The following is a 27,360-nucleotide window of genomic DNA, read 5'->3' as shown; positions in this document are numbered from 1 at the left end:
AGGCCCTTGTCCAAAGCCCCTCTCCAGGTTTCCTGCAGCCCCTTTAGGCACTGGAGCTGCTCTAAGGTCTCCCCTTCAGGAGCCTTCTCTTGTCCAGGCTGCCCCAGCCCAGCTCTCTCAGCCTGGCTCCAGAGCAGAGCTGCTCCAGCCCTTGCAGCATCTCTGTGACCTCCTCTGGACTCACTCCAACCGCTCCATGTCCTTCTTGTGCTGTTGCCCCAGAGCTGGATGCAGGACTGCAGGTTGGGGTCTCATGTGAGAGTAATAGCGGGGGAGAATTCCCTCCCATGACCTGCTGCTTGTCCTGGGGCAGTGTGATATAGTACCTTGCAGAGAGGATCAGAGGGCTGCTGACAGAGGGCTGATACCCACATGCATGGCAGGAATTTCCTTTCATGTGGTCTGGTGTGACATTAGCACTTCCCAGATGGATTATCGTTAGTTGCTTTTTCATCTAGTGGATGGACAAAGGAATGTTCGTCCAGCTCAGTATGGCTTTATCCTCCAGCGAGCATGACAGAGAATGGGAGCTGGGCATGTCCAGCTGCAGCCCTGTCTCAGTGTCTTTCAGGGCTGATGGAAGGAGATGCTGTGAAAGGACCTTCTTTCCTAGCTTTTCTTTTTGACCCTAAAGGAGTTTCTAAGTGTTGTCTTGTGTGTAGGGGCACTGATGCTCCCTCACCCTGTATGTGGACACATGGCATTGGCTTTGGGTTGCTAGAGAGGCTGGGCAGAGCGAAGGGGCTTGGTTCCAAAAGAAAGCAAAGCAGCGAGGTAGACTGGGGAGGAGAGAAGTAATACCCTGACATGGATTTGCATGGCGCCAGCCTCATATCTGAATTGGAGCTGTCAGGGAGAACGAGATCCAGGCTCGGTGCTGTTTTCCAGAGAGAAGCCGTTATGGGGTGATTGCTCTAAGTGCTGGCTCCACCTCTGTGCCCTGGCTCTGCCTGACTTCTGCAAGGAGAAAACAGACAAGATCTGGCATGATCCCTCCTGTGTTCCCACTGGCCATTCCTGCCTCTCTGTAGGCTCCTACTTACCTTCTTTTGCTTGCTTAATGCTTTTGCCACCTGAGCATCTCCCACTGAACTCTTCTCCTCCTGGCTTTGTTGGCATCTTCATCCCACCCTTGCCTGCCTCTCAGCTCCATCACTTTGCCCTCTTTTTCATCCTCAGTCTTTTCTGGCTCCCGCCATTCAGGGTACAGTTGTACTCTAACGTCTATCCAGCAAGTGAACATGTGTGTGCGTATTTGTTTCATATAATATGGGAGTTTGTGTGTGTGTGTGTGTGTGTTAAACATTCAACTACCTTTGCTTTTTCACACATGCACTACTCCATCCTCTGTTCTGGCACTTGCCTTCAGGGGGCTTGCTGCATCTCTTCCTGTTGGTCCTGTCCTGTCAGAATCCCAGATTGGTTTGGATTGGAAGGGACCTTAAAGCTCATCCAGTTCCAACCCCTGCCATGGGCAGGGACACCTTCCACTAGAGCAGCTTGCTCCAAGCCCCTGTGTCCAACCTGGCCTTGAACACTGCCAGGGATAGGGCAGCCACAGCTTCTCTGGACACCCTGTGCATTATTCCTTATATCTAACCTGAACTTCCCCTGCTTAAGTTTGAACCCACAACCCTTTGTTCTATCACTACAGTCCCTGATGAAGAGTCCTTTTCTGCCATCTTTACCTAAGCAAGAAATTTGTAAAGCAAGGTCACAGTCTTCTACTCAAGCCCAGTATGGAGCCATGTGTCTCATGTATTTCTCATGGCTATTTCTGACAGGTTGACCAGGCTGGATCACGGCACTAAGGACCTGGAGCAAGGATCCTGCCTGATGCATGTGTATTACGACCTGACTTCTTGAGGAGAACAAGTGTTTCTCTGAAGTTCTGCCCCTTCAAAGCAGCACGCAGGTAAGGCAGATGGTGCTCCTAATGCTCAGGGCAGGCTGCAATGGACTGAGCAGAGGAATTTCTTCCATCCATTTGGCTCAAGAGGGGCTTTGTCACCTCTGCCTGCTATATCTGTTAGGGTGAAACTGCATTGTATTTACAGCACAGGGAATATATTTCAGCAAAAATGTACAGATTGCTCATATGGTTGAGATAAATATAGGCTGAAAGTGCTGGAGGAATATGCTGAAAAAAGCAAAATGTTGCATATGATCTATTAATAAAACAATATTTGGACCTCTTGTTCTAAAGCAATTTTATATTGAAAATCACCTAAATTTAAACAGAGAGCTTTTTAAGGGATAAAGGAACATATGTTGAGGGGAAGGGGTTAAGTGAGAAATTAATCTGATCATTTAGTTTTCAACTAGGCGAGATGTTTCAGGTCACCCAAAACTGAAAAGGGCCCCAAGCAAACAAACAGTTCTAATCACTATGACTGGTGGAAACCAGACCTAGAGAAGACAAAACCCTTTAGTCCAAACCCTTAATCCCCTACTAGTATGTAACATCATTCCCAGCAGCGTCTACCAGTCCTGTTCTAAATGATGGGATTTTCCCTTGTCCCCTTGGGATACTATTGCACAGTCTAACAGAATTAACCTGCTTACTTCTCTTTCAACCCCTGACCACTGCCGATGCAATTAGTAGTAGGCGATGGGAGGATTCTGTTTCCTATGCTGTATTTATGAAAGCTGAGGGCTTTATTGTGTTAAACCAGTTGCAAGCTTGTGTGCATGAGTGTGGCTTATCTGTCAGTGCTTATTACAGCCCCATAAACGTCTCTGAACTAGAGAGTTCACAGACTTTTCTACAGTCATAATGGAGGATCTGATAAGGCACAGCCTAATGTATTTGAATGCCTGTGAGAAAGATGGTATGATTGGAAACTGAAGTGAAATGCTGGTTGTGCTGGAGACTCTCAGAGGCAATTTACTTCTCAGTTTCTGGTGCATTCTCTGGACTCATTTTTGGTTCATCTCTCGGACAATTTGGTAGGAGCTGTATGAAATAGCTGTTTGCTGCCTGTGATGCTGAGGTGTCTGCTGGTGTTTACTCTCAAATAAGGTCAGATAAATTGGAGTTGAAAAACCATAACCGGTCTTATTAGTCTGTCTCCACTTAACACAAAGTGGAGCTTCCTTCTTCACCCATTTTGCCCCTCAAATTCAGAAAAGCTTTAGTAATAAGAACTGTTACTGGGTTTCTAAAGCACATGGATGGAGTTTTGGCCTGTTTAGACCTGGAGCAGCAGCTGATCTGTAGGAACTCTTCGTGTGGACACTTGGATTTATCCTCTTCCAAAGTGAATTAAAACCATACCCTGATACAGAAAGCAACTGCAGTATAATTGCAGTTGGACGTTTGAACTAGGTTGCAATGCAAAGCAGAGCCAGGGCTGCTGAAAACCTGTGTAGGTGCCAGGCTTCCACATGGGCTGTGTCCACAGGCACGAAAGGAGGATCCAGTCCTGTTCTTCCTCCCTCCCAGTAAATCCATGGCTCTAACTTTTCCTGTGCATTCCCTCAAATAGAAACCTTAAATATAAACTTAGCCACTGTCTTTCATTTTCAAGATAAATGAATCAAGCCTATTTAAATCCTGTGTTTGTAGGACCAGAAGTTCCTACACGCTGAAGATAGAGTTGCAAATGTGATGTGTGTGAATGGTTGATGTGTTCAGTGAGTCCAGTGCTAATTTGCCCATTGTTTTTAATCAGTTGGAATCCTTTTCCAGCCTGGAGCTTGGCTGCTTCATGTGCTTTTGTAGCAGGCTTTAAAGGATGGGGAGGTGGCGACTGAAGCAAGGTGTAATGATCCGTAGCGCTTTAGATCATCTGCAGCTTATGTTTCCTGTCCCTGCATGCCAATCAAGCTTTACTGCAGCAAAAGTGTCAGCAAACCCAAGGCAGACATGCACTGTTCCTCTTCTACTCTTCCCTTCTCCTTCTCCCTGCAAGTTTATCTTGCTGCTCGCTTCTTAAAAGCTCTGCATTAGCTATGGGGGGGGGGAGGCTGTGAAGTAAAAGGCATGCTTTAAATACAGATGCTGGCGATAGTCCTTTCAAAAGCTGCCTTTCTCAAGCTGGGAGCCATTGACCCCTTTCAGTGCAGTCACAAAGAAATCCAAGAGGAAATGGAGGGTGAGGGCCAGCAGGGAATATATATCTCTATAATTTTTTCCCCCCTCAAGTCATCTTCTTACTGCCCCCCCCTGCCAAGCTGGCTATTGTTTGAGCCTCCACATGGGATACCAGTTCCCATATAAGGAAAATGGCATCATGCTACATTCTTTCTAAAAATTGATTTTTTACAGTTGCCTTTTTTCCCCTTTTTTTTCCTTTTTTCCCCTCTTTTTTTTTTTTCTTGCCAGAAGTTGTTCTGCTTTTGTGGAAGCTCTGGGCAAAAGTAAAGTGTATGTATACATTGGTCTGTGTAAAAGATTTTGCTTCGGCTCCACTATCACAGCGTAGGTGATTAGGCAAAGCAGGGAGAGCAAATGAGGCTCAGCTACCATGACTGGAACATTTTTATGCATCTTGAACTCATTAATAATCCTCCTTGCCTTTTGTTTTTTCCTTGCTTAAGAGGATTCTCAGCCATAGAGGCACAGAGTGCCCCTCTGTGTCCCTTTTCATCCGCAATCTACTGTCTATTCAGTGTATGTTCCAGTGCTGATGCAAGCACGCCTGGACTCTGACATGGGGATCCTGCCTTTTGCTCTCAGGGTGTTCCCCACCAAATTTCAAACGCCTATTTCAATGTTAAGAGGTGAAAACCTTTTTCCACCAGAATTTTATGGTTTTTGATCAAGATCTGGGACAAAACCAGTGCTGCTGAACTGGGGCTTCTGTTTCTCCCCACTGCCCGTAAACGTGGTTTATGAAATGGCACTAAATTGCACTGTGCTAGGTAAGGACATGGGGCTGCAGAGACCTGAACTTCCTGCTCCCAGCCTGTGCTTGGTCCATTCCTGCTATGTGCTGAGTGGCATGCTCCAGTTTGGGCCACCAGCTTCCTCTGCTCTGCTCAATGACCACAACTAGGGATGACCACAGTCCAATGATGCCCAAAGGCAGTTGAAACATTTGAGCCCATAGGAGCAATGGTTATGTGTGGCGGTGTTTTAAAGGCTGAGGTGCTCCTACAGGCAGCAGGGATGGGTCAGAACATGCACCAGCAAAGGAGAAGGGCTGAAAACACCCCTGAGGTTTGGTTTTTGTTTCCTGGTGCAACTGTCCCTTGCGATGAACAGAAGCTGCCTGCTTTGTGGAAGTAAGCGTGGACTCCAAACAAATCCACTGGGCACACTGTGCAAAGGAACATGAGCATAATAAATAATGCTGAATTCCCTGACACCAGAAAGCAGAGGCAGAGTCTAGAGTAGGAAAAGCATAGGTCTGGGAGCTGGGAACGCAGGAGCAAGTGAGAGCTTGTGCATGTAAGTGTAAGAGTTGGGCGCTCTTCCTCTTGTTTCCTTTCGTATCGTACAATTATAGAATGATTTGGGTTGGAAGGGACCTTAAAGCTCATCCAGTTCCAACCCCTGCCATGGGCAGGGACACCTTCCACTAGACCAGGTTGCTCAAAGCCCCATCTAGCCTGTCTTTGGTTCAGTAACTGTGATACAGTCCTTAGTGCTGCTCCCTATGTTTGCCATCACTTCTGACTCCTTATGAGGCCCTGTTGATTCTCCCTGTAAAAATCTGCTCAGTAACTGATAATGTTACTGACTTCTTAAGAACAAAAGCAGGCAAACCCCAAGAACCTCTTAGAAATAGCAGCAACAAATTTTGGAGTTCATTTACTACCATCATGTCGTAACACCCAATCTGTGTTACGTTGAGGTGTGGTTACAGAAGTAGAAAAATGGAAAATACCCTTTTTTGCAGGAAATTGTTTATTATTGTTATTATTATTATATACTCTGGCAATACACACTTTTTTTCTCTTTAAAATGTTGAACAATTGGACAACTTTTAAAGAAAATGGAATTCTGTGAAAATGGAGGTAGGACTTTTTAAGGGTTCTGTGTTTTTGATAGAAGCCTGGAAACGGAGACTGCATTGACCAAAGGAAGCAGCTATATTGAGAAAGTTCTATTTTTCTTTCATTTTCCTTTAGACTATGAATTGATTTTTTTAGAGAAGCTGTGCTACTCTCACATCTCTACAAACTGAGTCTCCAAGGGAGCCTTTCCCTTATGATAAATTGTGCTTATCCTAGAGATAAAATTGTGGAAACCTCCTGAGCTTTCTTAAGATGCTGCAGTTTGTACCAGTATGACAAGAGAATATCCTCACATAGCTTTTTCTTCACAAAAGGTAATTTGGTGTCTCCCAAATGCTATCTACTGTGGTACCAAGAGGAGATACCACTCACAGCAAGTGGTGTGGAACGATGTGATACCCCGTGTGCTCGGTTCCCAAATTAGCAGTGAAGCAGCTAATAGCCTTTGACATGTTGTTGGATGCCTGAGTTAACACTGTACAGATAAATGGGACATTTCTCCCCCAATAGCTATTGTTTCCCAGGCCTTGTGTTTTGGTTACAGTCTGCTCACATTTATAGAATCATAGAATGGTTTCTGTTGGAAGAGACCTTAAAGCTCATCCAGTTCCAATCCCTGCTGTGGGAAGGGAAACCTTTCACTACAGCAGGTTGCTCCAGGTCCCATCCAACCTGTTCTTGAGCACTGCCAGGATGGAGCTTCTCTGAACAACGTGTGCCAGTGCCTCAGCATCCTCACAGAGATGATTTTCCTCATGTCTAACCTGTATTTCCCCTAAGTTTTAACCCATTACCCCTTGTCCTATCACTACAGTCCCTAATGAAGAGTCCCTCCCCAGCATCCTCATAGGCCCCCTTCAGATACTGGAGGGCTGCTATGAGGTCTCCACGGAGCCTTCTCTTCTCCAGGCTGAACAGCCCCAGCTTCCTCAGCCTGTCTTCATACAGGAGGTGCTCCAGTCCCCTGATCATCTTCATGGCCTCCTCTGGACTTGCTCCAACAGCTCCATGTCTTTCTTATGCTGGGGACAACCAGAACTATTGTCCCAATAACTGTCATGGCCAACGATGATGTTGTATGCACTTTTACAAGTGAAAGATGAGTGTAAAGGCTGACTGTTGGGTCAGTGATGCATCCAGAGAGCAGGCAGACCATGTGGCGAGTACCATTTCCATCTTGCTCCTGGTGGTGAGGAGCACCACTTAGGATCTTGGTTGGGGTAGAAGGAGATTTCAGCTCTTAATTCCTGATGTTGAATGTGCTGTCAGATAATTCATCAGGCTGTAAGTGGCTGATGATGAGGTGGGACATGTTTGATGTTTCTGTTCCTTATGGATCTAGAGGTGAGAGATATTCCCCCAGAGGTCTGGAGCTGGTGCTTCTGAAGTTACCCATGGCACATGCAGGGACTGGTTTTTGCTGTGCATATTTTCCTATGGAGGCAGAAACTTGTGTGACTTGTAAACGACAATGAAGGAGGAGGAAATAAATTGTCATTAGAAATACATCTGTGTCAGTTCCTGCCACTTAATTCCAATGCTACAGTGGTAATTTAAAGGTTTTTCTGACTATATCACAGGAAAAGTGCTTTGTCAAGGGAAAATGGGGTTTACTCAACGTAACAGGGCAGGAAAGCAAAGCTGCCTTTCATCGCCGTGCTGATCCTCGATGGAGCAGCTGAGATCTGGCGTCACTCAGGCACTGAAGGCTTTGCATTGCTTATTTTGAGACCTCCAGGAGTACATTTGCTTTTGATTTGTGAATTTTGGAAAGCATTGAGTGAAGCTGGTGACTTAGCTTAAGAGCTGCTAGCACCATTCTTGCACTGCAGAGATTTCTCAGGAAGCTGATATGTAAGAAGGGTAGATGTGCGTGTATTGAAGCTTTTTTTCCTTGGGCTTACGAGTAAGAGCTGGGATCAGTGACAGGTGATAACTATTGAAATCAGTATTAAGGACAGTGTTACCCTATAAGCACTGAAGTGGGTTTGGAGAGTTTTGCATTCAATTACTAGATCTGTGCTTAGCCTGTGTTCTGACAGTGGGAAGTAGCTTGATTCCTGCCTGCCTTTTCCCCCCATCTGCATAAGTAAGGTAATTCAGCTCGTAAGTTCTTCTGCTGTTGATAGAAGTATTTGGTGTAGAAACTTTGCATTTCTTTTTGGAGAAGCTCAAAGATGAAAGAGTTTTCATTCTGAAGGGTCTATCTTCATTTTTTTCCCCTGTTGCTCCTCATTTCTGTTATAAAGCAGGAATGAGAAGGGAAAAGGAAAGAAATAATCTGGAACTTCCTTATCCTCACATGAAAACCTGCCATTCAAGAAATAGCTATGCTTTTTTTGAATGGCATTCTTGCAATACCTATATTTGAATTTGCATCCTTCCAATACCTAAAGGGGGCCTACAAGAATGCTGGAGAGGGACTTTTCACAAGGGCAGGAAGTGATAGGACAAGGGGGAATGGCTTTAAACTAAGACAGATGAGAGATTTAGATTAGACATTAGGAGAAAATTCTTCACTATGAGGGTGCTGAGGAGCTGGCACAGGGTGCCCAGAGAAGCTGTGGCTGCCCCATCCCTGGCAGTGTTCAAGGCCAGGTTGGACACAGGGGCTTGGAGCAAGCTGCTCTAGTGGAAGGTGTCCCTGCCCATGGCAGGGGGTTGGAGCTGGATGGGCTTTACGGTCCCTTCCAACACAAACCAGGCTGGGATTCTATGATTTTACATTAAAAAAGAAAAAAGTAACTGAAAACCAGTTGAGTTTTAAACTTGCAGAATATGAAAAAGGTTATTATCACTCTTGAATGCCCTGACCTGTTTGAAACCCCGACCTGAGGTTTCTTGCTTACATTGCAGTGTCTGCTTAGTGCAAAGCCTTGAGAATTCTTGTGCCTACATGTAGGTCAGCTGCTGGACAGGCTTGTGCACAGTGAAGATAATGACAACCTAATGGCTGCTTTGTCCTTTGTAACATGACTTATGCTCCCGTGAGCTTCTAATGGATGTGAGCTGCATCCTTGGCAGATGCTGCATTTGTTGACAGAGCTGGCAGATAAGAAACCAGGGCCTGAACAGCCTTAGACTTGCTTGTGGGGGGTGTTCAGGGCTCTCCTCTTTGGCAGGAACTGTGAGGCAGGGATGACACACAGGCAATTTGTGGCCGATGACATGGGGGATATAATGGCAGTGCTCTGCCTGTGTTTTAGCTTCAGTGCCCAGCATCAGGAGGTCTTGAGCTGAACGGAGGACTGTCTGTAGCCATTACTTGCCTGAAAAATCAGAGCACAGCACATGAATGAATGAACCAACCTCTCAGCAACATGTGCAAAATCAAATCAATTCCAAAGAGGTATGTTTAAACGACATAAACATCCGTTTTCAGTCGTTTGTGGAAGGTTTAGTTTCAAATCCCCCAACGCTCGCCAGGTGCTAATGTTCAGATGGGCTGCAGCTCTGGCTTGAAATAGCTTTAACAGACTCAGTCCCTCCTTGTTGCATGGCATGAGCCAGCCCCTGAGCTCAGGAGGGTAGAAGGAAGCTTTTCCTGGGAATCAGCTTTCTTTCATTGCTATTTCAAACTGTTTCTGGCACCTTTCCCTGGTGACTCTTGATGACAGGGTATTAGAGTTTATGGCTACCCAACCCACTGGTTTCCCATGTTCTGTGGCAGGGGTGGATATCAGTCCTGGGCATTCCTCCCTACCGCCCCAGTAGCCCTTGCTGATGATGGAGACTCACAGATACCCAGTGCAATACAGATGATACGTCTGTTGAGGCAGAATTTGGCACTGACTCCTCAAACTGACCCAGACCATTTATAACATTTGTGGCTGCAAAGTACATCCAAGAGTGCATTCTAAGGAGCCTAAAAATAATATCTTCGATTTTAATTTATTTATCCTACAAGTATTAAGTCAACAAGAAGGAAAAGAATCAGTTTGTCCTTTTCTTTCCCATGCTTATGTGTTCAGCTTTCAGAATGGAGCTATAAGTTTATCGCAAGTTATTTGCCTGTTAGTTGAGTTGGCTTAGTGCATGGATCACGTTACTGGAAAGTGGGCTCACTTGCCAGAACTGCCTTTGCTTTTCCATTTCCTTTTCCATCTCCCAGTTTTGTACATTATCTGGTAGCAGCACTGAAGGCTAAGCTCTCACTGAACTGATTGGAACCAGGAGTTGGCATTCTGCTATTCCATCTCCTTCTGCCAAAACCCAATGTTCAAAATTAAGAACTTTATGTTCAGGCTACTTACATGAATAAAGTTTATGGCCATTAAAAATACCTGAAGATCAGTACAGAAAAGCTTTGATTCTTCTAGTGACTTAGTATTACCACACAGTGGATAAAGTTGGCTATATTCAATGTCTTTGTCTCAGGAAAAGGGGATAAGGGAGGGTGGCTTTAAAAAAGAAATAATGAAATGGGGTTTTTTGGTTGTTTTATTGTTTGGTTGTTTTGTTTGGGGTTTTTAAAGGTATAGTTGGACGGGTCTTGAAGCAACCTGCTCTAGTGGAAGGTGTCCCTGCCCGTGGCAGGGGATTGCAATCGGGTGAGCTTTAAGTCCCTTCTAACCCAAAGCATTCTGTGGTTCTCTGATGATTCTATAACAAGAAAACTTCAAACTAGCTAGATGTAAGTGTAAACCTGAATCCAGATGTTTAGAATGAGCAATATAAATCCCTAGGGGTACTCAGTTGTTCCAAGCATTAGGTGTACAAAGCAAAAAGTGCTTCTTGAGAGCTTGGTCTTTTCCTGTGTGTTATTTCTATTGATCAGGAATCATAGAATCATAGAACCATAGAATAGTTAGGGTTGGAAAGGACCTTAAGATCATCAAGTTCCAACCCTCCTGCCATGGGCAGGGACACCTCACACTAAACCATGGCACCCAAGGCTCTGTCCAACCTGGCCTTGAACACTGCCAGGGATGGAGCATTCACAACCTCCCTGGGCAACCCATTCCAGTGCCTCACCACCCTCACAGGAAAGAACTTCTTCCTTAGATCCAATCTAAACTTCCCCTGTTTAAGTTTTAACCCATTACCCCTTGTCCTATCACTACAGTCCCTAATGAAGAGTCCCTCCCCAGCATCCCTATAGGCCCCCTTCAGATACTGTATTATCCAATGACAGGACATTTAACTCGTGAGCAAATAACCTGGGTTACAACCTCTTGTTGCGTGACTTTAACTTTAGAACCATGTCATGCCTGGAGCACTACGTGCAGTGTTGCTGCCATCAGGTGCACATCCCTGCAGTAACTGATGAAAAGTGCAGTGATCTGATGCTTCTTCTCCTATGAATAGAAAATCATCTGTGTGTATCAAGTCTGTGAATCATATTTCTGTACTAGATCATTGTTATGAATGACAGAAATTACACAAGCCTTTATTTCCAAAATCTTCACAGGCACCATAAATCATAAAATCCAGTGGAAACTAAACAAATTGTTTCAGTGAGCAGAAGGGTTACGTATATATTTGTAAACACCAAACCATTTACTTCCAGATTTCTTAATTCAACACGTTTTTGGTTTAGAAATGCCAAAGCTGATCCTTTAACAATGAAAAACACATTTTCCTATTAAAATGTGATCCAAACATTTTATATAATGAGGTTTTGGTTTGTTTGGTGTAGCGCTTTGTTAGGTTAGGAATTGTAAGAAAATGAAGTTTCATCTTAGACTGCAGAAGAACTCTGGAGAATTGAAGAAATACCTTTGTATTGTTTTGTTTCAGAAGCCAAATCTTCCAGTTCAATCTGAAGCAATTCTTCCCTTCTGTTTTGTTTTAGTTTTGTCACCCCCGCAACAGAATCTGTTGATCTTTCTTTTCTGTGTTCTTTCTGATGTTATTGATGCAGGGTAATTTTTCTTGGGTTTTGCTAGATTTGTTTGTGCTCCATTGCTGGAAAATCTGGGGTTTGCCTGGCAGGAAAATGGTCATTAGCACATTATTCTTGCTTCTGCTGATGAGCTGCTTTTGTCACTTGTAGTTGCAGGTAGCCTGTTTTCTGGAGCTTTTCTTGTTCCTATTATCCCATCCACCTCTGAGTTACTGAATACTCTCAGCTGTAAGTCAAGGAATAAAGTGCTTATAGTCACCATTAAATGTTTTCTTTGCTAATTCTCCTTTATTGTGTCCCAGTAACTTGTAGCTGAGCAATAAATTAACTGCCCTCAGCCCCAGCAGAATGCTCTGTTTGAAACCTCTGATGGGTATTGTTTTGCCCCTCTTTCCTGTATCCCTCATACGATGCTTTTCCCCTGTGTGCAGCTTCCTCCTCCCCAGCCCAAGTGATGCTATTACTGAGGAATGTTGGACGGATACCACTATACACATAGTGGAGGTGCCCCCAGATCTGGGGTTTGGGCTTGATTTAAAGGGGAGGAGATGCAGGAAGGGAATGTTGTTTTTAGTAGGGACCCAGGCTGTAGTGCTCTGCAGAACTGTTTTAATGTGCTCATCAGGCAGGGAGGTCTGTGGGCTCAGGGAGGGCTCAGGGAGCTTTTCAACTGTTTCCATGCACTGCTCAGGGCTGCTGTCCCAGGCACGTACTGCATCAATGCTTCTGGGGAAGACATTCTGGGAATAATCAATCAGTGTTGCTCTGGGTTTCTTCTCCATCGGAGATGCTCTGTTGTGTCTTTCAGTGCTGCTCAGTTTGGTTGTAGTTTCTGAATGAGGGATCAGTTTATGCCAGGCAGAAGAGTTTGGTCTTGCAATGGGCTAAGACATCTGTCCTGTTTTCATAGAATCATAGAATAATTAGGGTTGGAAAGGACTTTAAGATCATCCAGTTCCAACCCCCCTGCCATGGGCAGGGACACCTCACACTAAACCATGGCACCCAAGGCCTCCTCCAACCTGGCCTTGAACACCATCAGGGATGGAGCATTCACAACCTCCCTGGGCAACCCATTCCAGTGCCTCAGCACCCTCACAGGAAAGAATTTCCTTCTTATATCCAATCTAAACTTCCCCTGTTCCCTGTTTAAGTTTTAACCCGTTACCCTTTGTCCTATCACTACAGTCCCTAATGAAGAGTCCCTCCCCAGCATCCCTATAGGCCCCCTTCAGATACTGGAAGGCTGCTGTGAGGTCTCCACGCAGCCTTCTCTTCTCCAGGCTGAACAGCCCCAACTGTGCTCCAAAGCACTTAAACGGGTGCTTAAAGTTGCGGGTCCTGAAGAAGCCAGTGGTGGTAGGGCTTTGCTGAGGTGTGCTGTGAATGTCTCAGTGTTCTCCTAGATCAGGATTAAGTTGCCCTCTTGGGTCTTTGCTGTCAGCTCTGATCTGGAGCACTCCTTATCTCAGAAAGGACCTCCGTGCTTTAGCTTTACAGGAGTGTCGTATCACTGAGCTGCTCCACATCTTCTATCTTTCTCCTTTCCCCTGCCTCCAGGTTCTTGGGTGCAATTCAGCCTTGCCACAGTCGACTACATGTAGTCTTCTTGCTTTTACTGAGGCAATGTTGCAAAGGACTTTTGCACAAAGGGCATATGGGGCTGCAAAGGAGATTTATGTGATCAAGGCAGTCTTTACTCTTACTGTGTAAGATTTTGGGGGCAAAAGCTGGTTTGATATAAAAGATAAAGAGAACTTTGCCTTCCCTCTGAGCGAATCGGTGGGCAAACTGGGATTGAAATCCAGAAGTACCTGGCAGCCAGGTCTCTGCCAATCCCTTCTGATGTTCTGGGCCATTGCTCACAAAGGAGCAAAGGGCTCTACTTATTTTTCTCTGGAGTTCAACTAGAGGTGATGCTATATTCCAGGTAGGCAGTTCTTTACCTCCCTTAATGAGTAACTTTATACTGTGCTGTCTCCTACTAGAAGGAAAAGAAGCTATCTATCTGCCAAGGCTGTATAAATTGTTAAGAGATGAGGGAAGGCACAGGCAGGGAGCTGAGATTACAGCAGGAGCCATGAGAATTCCCAAGTTTCAAAGAGTGCTCCTGGTTTTAGTGTTTCATAGAATCATGGAATGATTTAGGGTTAGAAGGGACTTTAAAGAGCATCTAAGCATTTCATGCACCCCTAGGCAGTGTTTAACATTTCTAGTTATGGTAAATAAAAGCAAGCATTCCAACTGGACAGTGTATCAGCACTGTGACGGTGAGGAAGGTTAGACTCTCTGTTGTGTTTGCTGTACAGTGTTGTATCATGAATGATGTTTATGGCTGAGATCCTCAAGTGCTGACACAGCATTGAGTAAGGTAGAAAAGGGCCATTGTGACCTCTTTTTATCATACTGAACACAGGGTTTCTTTGAATTAAGTCTGGTTTCAATCAGAGCACCTTAATGCAGCAATTTGCCATGCATTTCTTTCTTCTATTCATGATCCTTCTTCCGTGTACATCTGCTATCATATTATGTCCATATGGCAGCTCCAGCAATTGTTTGGGAGGCAGCTGAATACTACAGCAGCTCTATGAGCATCCTTCCAGTTCTATGTCAAATAAGTTCGTCCTCTCTGATTTGTCTTTTGAATGCCAGTGTCCTGGAGCTCACCTGTGAATTGAAGATGCTCACAGACCAGGTTTGTGTGGTTTGTAGCTCTTGTCCATAGCATTCTTAGTTGATGGTGTTCTTTGGTCTTTCCTCAAACACTGAACCTCTGCCAAATCAAGACCATCCTAATCTCTGTCAACACCAGCAGTACAGGGGAGGAGAGTAGAGCACAGCATCATGAATAAGCCTGCCTAAAGCACTGCAAAGGAAATCTGGATGTGACTGAAGTTAGTGGTAATGCTCTTACTCAGGTCCCTAGCACTAGAAGTTTATCCCCTTACTGATGAAGAACTTTTTCCCCTTGTGAATGTACAGATCGATGGGTTGTTTGTTCTCAACTGACCTTTTCTCCCACAGACCATGTGAAGCCTGGGGATGTGTGTGCATATCCATTAATCATGACATCAGTAGGTTTTGCCTGGCCAAAACGCAGCTCTAGGAATTGAGACTGTTACCTGCAGGTGGCTAGTAAATATGGAGAGTTCCTGCAATAGAGGAGGTGGACCTAGGGAAGGGCATACATAGCACTGAGAAATAAGAGAGAAAGTCACAGTAAGCTTTGCAGACTGTCCCAGGCACCTTCCCAATAGGGAAAGCAGCCCCAGGGAGACCTGGGAATGTGTTTTCTTTGTCAGAAGGTAGCTGCAGATCTTGTTTTGCTCTCTGCCTTTATTCTTTACCATTGGAAAAGCTCCTTCTCTCTGCACTCTGTGAAGTCAGGGGGGTACCTGCCCCAGCTGGTCCTCCTGTGCACTTCAGAGGTTTGCAGAGCCTCAGCAATGCCCGTTGCCTGGATACAGGGCAGCCCTGCATCCCTGCTCCCCATCCAGCCTATGGAAGCAGGGGGGGCTGTGGGGGGAGAGGTGTGGGAATTAAGCCCTGTGTCCTCAGATGCAGGAGCATTGAGTCCATCTGAAACAGCTTGGGAGCTCAGAGTTTCCTTTTCCTTTGCCATCGTTATTATTATTTATCATTATTATTGATAGGAGCAAAGTGCAACCCAGCTGCTCAGTGCCGAGATCTGAGGGCTCCTGCCGGGTGAAGCGCTTCGTGCCACTTAGAAAACAGCCATTGTGCTGTCTCTTGAATAAGCATTTTATCTCACATGTTTGTTCGGAGCCTCCTGCTGTTGCTCACACTGCAACTGCTGACAAGTAGCCTTCCTGGCAACATGGCATCAGATGCTGTGAGCTGCTGAGGCCCTGGGAGAACAATATTAAGAAGACAGGGATTGTTGAATATTTGAAGTATTTCCTCTTAAACATGAAAATGCTTTTTGTGCTTTGTACACATCACTGATTGGTGACAGTGACTGGCCAAGTCATGCATTATTCCTGCGTTCAGGCTGAAAGCTCACCATTAGCAGGACGCCCTGTTCTATAGCACATCTATGAACTTTACTAACAAGGATCAGTCAAAAATCATTTTTAAGCTCAGTTACTTTAAATTTGGACCAGTTCATGTTGTAATATGTTTGTTGCTGCGTATGTCTACAGAACGTTGTGCTGTTTCAAACAGCACTTGGGATCTTATCAGTGAGCATTAGTAAAGTGATAGTAATTAACCTTTAGATTGAGATAGCGTGCAGCATCTCTAATAATGAACCAGGGTCCTCCTATTTGAAGCACTGTAAATGTGTGTGACAGAAGTACTATCTGACCTATGAACATGTACATTTAACTTTAATGTAAGGTAAGAAAATAAATTAGTATAATGCAGTGGGAGGGGGAATGAACACCTAAGCAAGGCCATATTGAAGTCAATGATCATTCTAGGATCATCTTAGGCACTGGGGTTGGTCTTAGACAGGTTCCATGTCGGGCTTCTAAAAACACATTCTCATATTCTCTGTGGCATGGAGTTGAACAACAGACAAAGTTTGTTCTACATTGACTCATAGAATCATAGAATAGTTAGGGTTGGAAAGGACCTTAAGATCATTTAGTTCCAACCTCCTGCCATGGGCAGGGACACCTTGTCTTCATTGCTGAAGGAGGACAGCACCTAACTTTGAGCTAATATTAGAAACAAAGCTGTTGGAAGATTGAAAACCTGGAGGGTTTTAAGACGGATAGTAGGAGGTCAGGAAACTTGGAGCCATTTTTTCTAGGCCTTTAGAAAATATTTATGAAAGGCATTTGCATCTCTGCAAAAGGAGGGCGAAGAGATCGATGACACAAGTGTATTGTTCTGACATTGTAGTTCCCACTTTGTATCTCTATTTACACATGCATGGAGAATGGCAGAGGATGAAAGATGCAGCTCACCGAGACTCCTTGTGAGAGGCGACCGTTGAAAGGCTGCGCTGAAGGTTAGCATCTCCTTTGTCTTGGCTCTGTGTATGTGTATAAATGTACATATCTACATACATATATATGTATGAAAATATGTGCACAAAGCCACTGATTGTCAGCAAATAACACTATTCACAGAAGCTTAGTACCTGCTGTAAGCAGAAAAGACAAGCCCTTCTCTCTCCTGCTGACAGCAAAGTCAGACATGAAATTGCTGTAGACTGCTACTGGGATTTTGTCACCCAAATAGTTTATTCCTCTCTTTCTGTCTTCATAAATAAATCTGTTAAGTGTTTTACCAGCTCATTTGCTTAGGTAAACCAAGTACATGCTAATTAAAGGTATCAATAAATATCTCCCTCAGTTTTTAGTGTTCATATCTGACCTCTTGGATTAAGCACTTCCCACCATATAATTTTTCCTGTTTAAAAGTAAAAACACACCCCTTTATCTTCCCTGATTTATTTGTTTTCTTCTTTATATCAAGAGGAGGCAAAAGGGCTGCATAATTTCTGGAGTGCAAGAATGGATGGGAGGAGCGTGTGTGCACTCTGGTTCCTGCTGAAGAGTAGAGTAACATATATGGGGAGCATGTTAGCATGAAGGAGCTTCAAAAGGCAGTGACCAGAATGGAGGTTGAGATTCTTACCTGTCTAGACAGAGATGTGTGAATGACTAGGTAGGACAGAACATCAGCTTTATTGAGAGTAGGGAATCATTGCAACTCAACTACCTCTTTACTGGGAAGTAAAATAACATAGCTCACAACGTACAGGAGGACAGATAGTTATGGAATGGTAACATATTCTGATTGAAAAAGCTGAAAGAATTCTACATCAGATGAGCTGTGCCACACCACCTCCTGATAGGAATCAAGGTGGATATGTGCAGTACTTAGGGTTTTGAGTACATACAACAGATCCAAAGTCTATAAAGATCTTGAAGTCTAGTCTCAGTTCTTTGTTTGGTGAATCCACAGGTACTGTGTTTGCTGAGGAGTTTAGCAGTGAGTCAAGCTTCAAATACTTTGGGAAACTAAAAATACAAAACAGCCCAAAAAGCAGCACCAAAAGAGGTGTAATTGATTTTATAAGGTTAAACAATTAATCCCTCTTCTAGATCCAGTGCCATCCAAACTTCTTCAGAACTTAAACTAATGAAAGAGAAATGGTGCCCGATTAGTGGCTCAGATGTTCCTCCATCTCTAGGACATCAAAGATGTGTAAGCCTTCATTTTCTGTGGCTTTACTGAAAATGTTCTCTTATCCTTCTGGGTGATGGGGGAAGGGATGGGATGTTACAGCTGTGATTTGGCACAGCCACAGTGTATTTTGCTTATTTTGCTGGCCTTTCATAACATTGCAGAATCTTCTTTTGCCCGTTATTGATTTTTGTTGTTGTTCTTTTAAATTGTTTTAAATTGTTCTTTTAAATTGTTTTAAAACAATTTGCCTGGCAAACAGAAGGTCTTGGTTTCCTTCAGAGTGCTTTATGTGAATTAAGGTAGCGGGGACGTCATATGCATACATTTGTAGTTGGGTTAATTGCATTAAGCTTTTTAAATGAACACTGACAGTGTATCAGCCTACCAGAACCAAACCCACCTTAAATTAGAGGAAAATAATTAGGATTGAAAGCTAAATTTAGATTTAACTGTAATTTACAGGAGTGCGTGTATAAAGAACAGCCAGCAAAAGGAATCTTGCTGCTGAGGATCACCAGGAAAAAGCCTCTTTGCATATTATGGCCACATAGCAGCCAACTCCAGGGATGAGTTGCTGGAAGTGACACTTCTGATTTATTGCCCACTGCAGCTTTGAGAGTGTTTGCAGGCTGAAGTATCTGTTATGGTTAGGATGATTATAATGGGGTTTATTTTACTTTAGAGAAAGAAAATAAATAGGTTTTTTGTGGCTCTTGCATGGGGATGACTTCTGTGGTTACTCTTGGTTCTTAAGCAATGCGAGTGGGAGCTGCTTGGTGTCACTTGCTCTTTCCCTGCAAAGGGAGCTGAGGCTGGTCAGTGGGAGGAGAACCCCAACACGTACCCCATTGCAGGACTGTACCCTGGTGGGAATTTCTGAGCAGGTAGAGAGGATCCATGCTCCCTGAAGAGGTTTTCTGCTGTTCCTGGTGTATCAGTGGGTCTGCAGCTGGTTTTGATTCTGCCTTTTAGAAACAGATATGTCAGGGTGTTGCAGTTGGAGAGTATCCCTCAGTGCCCGGTTGGCGTGCTTTGTGGAAGGTGCTAAGGTATAGCTAGGTAATTGTTCTATATACTATTCACTCCAGGACTATGTTTCACCCTTCCCAAAATGCTTCCCAACCTGTACACAATGGAATTGCAAGTGGCCTTTTGAGTAGAGACATAAGCAAGCCACTGATGCCTTTCACTGAAAAACTCTGCTTTCCAGACTCGAAAGACTAGGAACTTTAACCTGTGTAAAACACTGCATCATCTTTAAGTTAGGGTTGTGCAGAAAAGGTGTGTTCTATTTCATCTATCTCATGAAGCAGATGCCAGGTTTTGAAGCTATGGGGAGATTTTCTTCTGTCATGGTCCAAAATGTGAGCCCTGCTATAGTTTTAAGCAAAGAAACAAATCAAAGATACAGATCTTTACCACTACAAGATGCCTTCTCCAAGTAGCAGTCAGGTTACTTGTGTTCCCTGGTGAGAACTGGGAAACCCAGGAATGTTAGCCTGAATCTTCTATGTCCTAGGTTAATGTCACATCAACCACATCTCTGACTAGGTGAAACTTTCTCTCTTGTTTTGATGAAAAGTTCCATTCTGGATTCCCAGAAATATCACAAAATGCCTGGTTTTCAATCTTAAAACAAAATGAAACCTCAGTTCTCTCTCCCCAAACTGAAAGACCTTCTCAGCTGACAGATTCATCTGGAAGATGCAATAAACTCTCAGGAAGTCCTTGATGTTCCATCATGCAGAATGATAGCAAATAGATGAGTAGTCCCCCTCAGTCTCAACACCACTAGAAATGCTGTCCAGACAGTTGCATTTGAAGAAGGTTAGAGTTGTATTTTGCGTAATATCAGAAACAAAGCAGCAATTTGTACGTCAGTAGTTCATATATCAGCAGCCCTAGGTAAGATTCCACTGTGCAAAATCCCATTTACACACAGGTGGTACTGGAAGGCAGCCTCTTCGTAGCTAAATAGAAATGTAAAGCTTTAAAGGTGAGCTGGGCAGCAGAACACAAAAAGAGATTTCAAGAAGGTACAAAATACACCTCAGAGTTCATGTTTTCAGCTCCTGGCTAAGCTGTCTTGCAAAGAATTTGCAGTTCAAACCTTTTTCTATCATTTCTGTTTGTGCTGAGGAATTAAAACAGGGAAAGCAAATTCCTTCAGATAAGATCCATCTCTTTATGCCACCTATATTGCCAACATAGGTTTGTGTTCTGCACAGCCCTGGGTAAAATTAGCTGTTTATGCAGCAGAACCTGGGAACTTCCTTGCTGGGTTGACTAATAATGAAGAAAAGATGAACTATAAACTGTCTGTTCACTGTTCTTGGCTGGTCCCCTCCTGCTCTCTATTTTAATATCCTTGTCAGCCTGCTGGCAAGATGTTGAAGCAACACCAGCCATCCAGTTAAAACATGGAGTAGCCAGAAGTTTCAACTCAGGTTTCCTTGAACACTTACTGGACACTCATTCCAATTCCCATAAAAATGTCTGGGCAAGTCCTTGCGTAGTGTTTCACCTCATTTTGTAGCTACTTTACAACACTCTGATTTTAAAATGTAATTTTACACGCGTTACTTTTACTGACTATACTTTCTTGTTCGTTGTGCATTTTTAAATGCCAAGAGTATGAGCAGGGTGGAAAGGGGACCAGTATTGTGATGGGTAATACAGAGAGTTCTAGTTATTCATGGTCCTGCTCTGCTAAATATGTTTCCACTGCTTCAGGTGATTGTTAAAAATAGTATATCATGGATATAGAATCATAGAATTATAGAATGGGAAGGGTTGGAAAGGACCATAAAGATCATCCGGTTCCAACCCCGGGTTATATTGAACTTATAATTGAAATGGGAAGAAATGTTCTGTGTTTCATCAGGTTGACTATAGCTAAAATCTCTGCTGGTCCTATAGCTTTGGGAAAGAATATTCTATTTTCTGAGGAAAGCTGTATGGATAAAGGAAAGTACCTCTGGTAAATCAAACCTGAGCAAGAAAAGGGGAAGGATTTTCCCCTATAGCCACTTCTGTCTTTCATGAAGTTGTGGGATCCCTGGATCCAGCTTCCACACAAGACATAGATGTATATTCAGTAGAGTCTGGGTAGAATGTGGAGGCAGAAGAGGAAGAATATGATGTGGGGATGGAGTGCCACAAAACAACAGGAGGGTGCCCAGAGCAGGGCCCATCCTGGGAGCTGTGTGTCATTAAAAGGGGCTGAGAAGAAGGGAATGGCAAAGGGGTTTCTTTGTTAGATGGATAGCTGGCTCTGTCCCCCTTGCAGCCAGCCAGCACACCTCAGACCCATGCCGTCTGTGGTTCCTGAGCAGTAAACTCCCCAAGTTTCCTCCATAAATTTATAAAGGAAAAAGGGAGGTGGGCAAACTGATTTACTGAAAATTGTATTCTGAGTGGAGCTGTATTAAGAAGCCTGCGTGCCTGATAAAAATACTCACCCTCAACAGGATGAAAACTAGATCCCACTGAGCCCTCAGCATTCTGCCTGAGTCACTAATTCCCCAAGGAAGAAAACAAAGCAAGCAAAAAAAGTTTGTTTGCACACAGCAAAGCCAAATCACGTCCAGTTGTGATTTACAATGAGTCCTGGGAGACTCCTCTAACATAACATGGAGTATATGTATAGCTCTTCTTTAATATAATGTGGGGCCAGTGAAGGTGAGTTCACAAATATACAAAATGATCTTTCTTCTCTCATTCTTTAGGGAAAACACCTATTAATTTCAGTGGGACTCTTGCCTGCATGTGTTTTGTGACTGGAGCTGCCCCAGAGTAGTATGAGGACCAGCGGCTGCTAGCACTGGGGCACAGGGAGGGTTTAGATGTGAGTCAGATTTTCCACAAGCACAGCTCTTCATCTGGCTCCAACAGCCGGGACCAGCAGGACTTTGTCCTACTCCTTCTTCCCTGTCTGGCTGCCCACACAGGCTCTCCCCATCACCTCTCTTCTGGTGCTTTTTGCCCCTTTGTGATAGGGGCCAAGGCTTCAGCATCATAAGGTTTCTACAAATAATATCCACAGCTCATGAGGGAAGCAGCAGAGCACTCCTCTGGTTCCCTGAGGCTTTATAAATACTTCCTCAATGAAAGGCAGTTTATAAATCTACTCAGCTCCAGATCTGCGTGAGTTTGATGGAAATTCTCCACTTATGGTGGGATAAGAGAGCGGAGAGTGAGACTTGGTGCTAACAAATGACCCCTGGCTGGAAGCAGGCTGTTAATGCTTTTAAATGAACTACTGCTGCAGAGCTCAGGGCTTGAACCCAGAAGCACAATAGAAGGTGCATTATTATTCCTGTTCTGATTATGGCAGATAATTTTGCTGTTCTCATTTACAAATGTAATGGTTTGTTAATAACATCTGATTCGGGAACATAGGATAGCCTATCAACTAAGGGTGGCACGATGGCATTAATAAGGGTAATTGAGGTTGTTGCTATAATCTTGTTTGCTCTATGGTTTGTTAATTGAAAATTACTTATCTTAATATATGATAGAAACATAAATGTGCTTCCTCTGTGAAGCAAAACGGGATGTGTCAGTCTGCACTGTTTATACATTGATAGGGTATCTGTACAGCAGTGAACCAGTCTCATTCATGTCAGGTATTGTGTTTATATGTTGCATAAATAACAGCATTGCTGTTACTTATGGCTGTGTGTGTCTTTTGCTGCAAGACCTGGTGTTTTAAGACTGTCTGGGATACATGTGGTTGATGAGAGAGCCGTTATGTAGGGAGGAAATGGAAATGAGAGACAGACAGGCTGCTGAGCGTTTAACCCTGGAGAAGAAACTTGGCATTTCATCTTCTAGCAGCGTTTGCCCGTAACTACTATTAACATTAATTATGGAGATGCTTATGTGAACACCCTGTTAGCCCTAATTAGAGTTAATGGAAGATACGTGTGGATGTTAACAGGACAAGAGACAACCAAGCTTCCATTTCTAAGGTTAAATATTCAGTAGCTCCCTCTTAGACATCTCCAGCATCCTATAATCATGCAGTCAGACTTCTGCAAAAGCAGAACAGTTTCACAGTTTCTCCTGCCTTTTTTAATATATTTTCCTCTTCCCCCCCCCCAAATTATGGCCACCTCTCACTATTTTTGCTTAAATTAAAGAGCAAATAACATGGCAGTGACCTCAGCTATCTTTACTAATGTAATTACGCTCCCTCTTCTCTATACACAGTGCACTTCAGACTTCATTAGCAGACCATTTGCTGTCCCTTTTACTGTCCTTTTAATGAATGCTACTAGATACACTGAAGAGGAGCTGGAAGGACTTGGCTTTGTGCTGAACAGAGACCCTGTGATAAAGAGCTCAGGGATGAAGCTCTCGAGTAGGTCGTGTAATAGCTGAGAACTGTAAAGTTCCTACCTCTGTGCTATTCTCTGAAGCTGTAAAGACAAAAAAAAGACTACTTCTTGCTTGCACTCTGCCTTCAGTAGTTTGGAACCAGTATCACTTAAGAATTGAGGCTGCAAAATATACAGGTTGTCTCTTTATCCTGCTGCTGTGTATGACAGCACGTCTCTGCTGCTTATCTCTGCCCAGGTGAGCATCTTATGATGAAAAAATGAAAATCACTGACACAGGCCAGTGTCTTCACAGGAAGGGTCTTTTAAGGATGGACTTGGAAACTTATTACGCTTCCCAAAAGACTTGAATCTGCCTCAGGTGGTGTCACATACTCCTCGGGGCAGGATGTGCTTCCTTGTGGTCCATTTCCACAGACATACACAATGATCTTGGATGGTGTATTGGGCAAAAAGGGCATTATTTTTGCCTGAGATGATGTGTTAAATAGTTACAAGGTGAGGTGTTCATCTGATCATCTCTTCCTACTATGCAAATACAGCACAGAGCCCCTTTGAATAGTGCCTAGTTACAACTTTCAACCTGTAGCTCCTAGCTCCTCATTGTCTGGAGCCACAGGACTGATGTTTCCCCAGCTTTCCAGCTTTCTCCTTTTCCCCAAAGCAATTCCTAGTGTAAGAACACTCATGCTTGGCACGGTCTTGCATGTGCCCATTTGCAGAAACTGCCTAACAGCCCATTGCTGGCTGAGGTGCCCATCATGGGCACAAGCAGAGGGGACTCTGGGGATGGGGCAATGCACCTCTGAGGTTTGGTGGGAATGTCTCTGCTCACATTTACCCAGAGGATGAACTGGGAGAAGGTTGGTAGGTTTTTATTTAGCATCTATTAGTTTATTCTCTTGATGTTTCTATGTATTTTTCCAATTGTGTTATTACAAATGCCTGGTTTATTTTGTGGTTGTCACCAAATCTGTTCAGCTTTGTAATTAATACTACTTTCTTGATTTAATGTGTAAAGTAATGCTTTCACAGGTCAGTCCTACATGGACCTTTTTTCCTTTTCTTTTTGTTTCTGCTTGCTAATTGTTGTGTATTTTTTAATGGCCATGTAAATCTTAAAGTGCCTGTATTCGAACTGGCGGGACAAAAAGGCTTTTAATGGTATTTCGCTCTGAGGTTTGGAGTAAGCTGTATTGGTTTGAGAGCCCTTGCTGGATGTTCTTTCAAGTGGACAGATGCTAAGAAACCTTGCTCTAGGCTATGCAGGGTGGCACTGGCACAGGGTGCCCAGAGAAGCTGTGGCTGCCCCATCCCTGGCAGTGTTCAAGGCCAGGTTGGACACAGGGGCTTGGAGTAACCTGCTCTAGTGGAAGGTGTCCCTGCCTGTGGCAGGGGTTGGAGCTGGATGAGCTTTAAGGTCCCTCCCAACACAAACCACTCTATGATTAATGTAGCTCTTTCCTGCATAGTTAAAGTAGCAAAATCCCATGCTGCAATATGGCTTACTCCAGTTTATGGGAAAGAACAGATTTTTCTGGTGTATCTACATTTTGATCCATTAACAAAAAGAATAGTTACATCATGTTTAAAAAGGAAAAATCCCCCACATTTTATAAGATTAAATTGCTCACTAAGCCTTCAGGTACAGCAGGTAAGAAACTGATGCTGTAAAGGGAACACAGCCCTGACATCTCATTTTATTTCAGCAAGGAAAATGCTGGCCTTGCTTGGAGCAGAAGGTGCCTCTGTGATGAGGCTACGGTCTGGTTGTGTGGTTGGGACAACGAAACACAGTATGACCCACGACATTGTCAAACCCACTGAGGTTAAGCACCCTTTCCCCAGGTGAATTCCCTTGTTTTCATAAGCCACTACAGCTAGGCTGTAAAAGGGAGGTCTCCAAGGGAAGCTAAGGTAATAACCACAGTGGTAACTTAAAGCTGCCTTCATGAACTAAATCCTGCATTTTCTGGGTCAAAATAAGCAGCAGATGTGTGAAGCAAATGTCTCCCTATCTTGCCTATGAGTTGTATAAATGGAGATATTCAAAGTCTTCAGCAAAACCCTTGCCCATTGACACCTTAATTCAAATCCGTTTGGTTTGTAGGTCAAGTGCTGATACAACATCCACCAGCATAACAGCCCTTTCCTGTGAAATGGCTGGATGAGATCTGACATTAGAAATCTATCGTCAAATGGATTTTTGTTCCCCAAAAATTTCTAAATCAAACAATAGTCCAGTTGAAGAGACTGATGTCAGAATCACTGAGCCAATAGCAAAGATTTTAGTAGCGAGAAAATGGTTATTCTGTGTATTAGGTATAGGCTTAGCACAATTACAATTCCCCCAATCAGATTCTGTAGTTACCTGGTCACCTCTGACTTGCCTTCCTTACCAGAACAATATCCTGGCTATTATTCCACAATGCTTTGGAGTCACCTAATTCATTGGTAGCCTTCCCAAGATAGCAGGGAAAGCAGCAGATAAGTATTAGCTGAGAAACCCGAGTGGTTTTGCCCTGGGATAATGGAAAGATAATGTATTATACAGGAGATGTCATGTCACCAAAACTGAATTTTAGGAGCTTCTGTTTCCTACAGGATATTTAAAGTGTTTAAAAGGGGTTTGCTTGGTGTTCGCTTTTATTCTTTCATTCATTTTGCCTCACAGATTTGTCTGGATGCTTTTGAGCGAAATCAGATTTGCTTAAATGACAACTCGCCATCAAAAACCTGACGACAAAATAGATGATTCTGGTTTACAATATATGGTGTAATTAGCAGTATCAAGACAGCGCACTGCAGACGAGGGGGGAAGTTAGGAAATAAAAGATAAAATACAACCTCTCAATCAAAATTTGAAGCAGTGGAGTTGGTGAGGAATTAAAATGCCAGCTTCTGCTTGGGGAAAGCCTGCACATCCAGCGTACTCACCCTTCTGGGTCTCAAGGGGCTGAAAGAGGGAAACTTGTCTCTCCTGATAAGATGTGCTCAGTGCCAGTGAGCAGTAGCATTTAAAACTGGCCAAGGACAGAGTTAAAGCTGTTCTGATGGGTTTTACAGGATGGACCAGCACCATCCCTGCTTTCTATTGGGAGTGTGCGGGCTCAGAAGAGAAGTGCAGCCCATTAAAATGGCAGATCCCTCTTGTGTTTCTCTGTGCATCTCCTGTACCACGTAGTCCATCTCATCAGAGTGAAGCTACACTTGCATCCAGGGTACCTGAGTGCACAGCTTGAAAGGATGGAGTTTAAATACAGGCCCTGAGCAGGAAGTGGCTGCTGCCAATAAACAGGAACAGGAGTATTGGAAGGCTGATTTACATGGATGCACTTTGTGTCCGGATTAATATGCTGCAGACAAAAGATGTAAGAATAAAGCTGTTTGCCAAGGGCTGCAAACAGGTGGAAGGTTTGCACTGCAGCCTTTCTGCCTTGAGTATCAGCTAATTGGATCGAACTCCTGATCAAGTCTGTGCTGGCTGGAAAACCATTTATCTTGAGCTGCTTGTGAGGGAGCATCTGTAAACCCTGTGTTTTCCAAAAGAAAGCCTTTATAAGGATCCAGAAGAGCCAGGACATTGATCCTTGATGCCCAATGGCTCTGCTGACCTACTGGAAGAGCTAGTTGACACCGCTGTCAATGTGGAACAGTGGGGAGGGTGGTGTTGGGAGTTGTGCTGAAGGTGAGGTTTCAAAACGTGTTGGGTTTACAGCAGCTCCCAGCTCCTAAGGAGAATGCCCTTTCCCTGCAATACACAAACGCCTGTGGTGCAACCTCTGTACTGACCTGGTGATGCTGGGGTGAGGAACCTCAACTGTACCATGGGTGGTGTCTGCTTTCAGGGTGAAACTGTTTGCTGGGTCTCTCTTCCTGTCACTAGATCATTGATTTGGGATTGTCCTAATGAGGAGGTGTGAACCTGTAGAGGAAACTTAGAATCATAGAATGGTTTGGGTTGGAAAGGAACTTAAGATCATCCATCTCCAAGCCCCTGCCATGGACAGGAACACCTTCCACTAGAGCAGGTTGCTCCAAGCC

General features: G+C 43.9%; 1 protein-coding gene across 2 annotated transcripts in view; it reads left to right on the top strand.

Annotated features, from left to right (window-relative positions):
- TSPAN18 (tetraspanin 18) overlaps positions 1-27,360 on the top strand; it is a 123,182-nt gene that overhangs the window by 61,000 nt on the left and 34,822 nt on the right. For both annotated transcript variants that reach the window (XM_057408734.1, XM_057408733.1), the window contains exon 2: positions 1,785-1,915. The gene's annotated coding sequence lies outside the window, so the exon portion shown is untranslated. The remainder of the gene's footprint in view (positions 1-1,784; positions 1,916-27,360) is intronic.

This window comes from Pezoporus wallicus, unplaced genomic scaffold (assembly GCF_028554395.1).
Source record: "Pezoporus wallicus isolate ANWC-B61680 ecotype Strahan unplaced genomic scaffold, APGP_CSIRO_Pwel_v1 contig_6382, whole genome shotgun sequence".
Lineage (NCBI taxonomy): Eukaryota > Metazoa > Chordata > Aves > Psittaciformes > Psittacidae > Pezoporus > Pezoporus wallicus.
The sequence above is the reverse complement of the archived record's forward strand: the minus strand, read 5'-3'. Positions and strand labels throughout refer to the sequence as shown.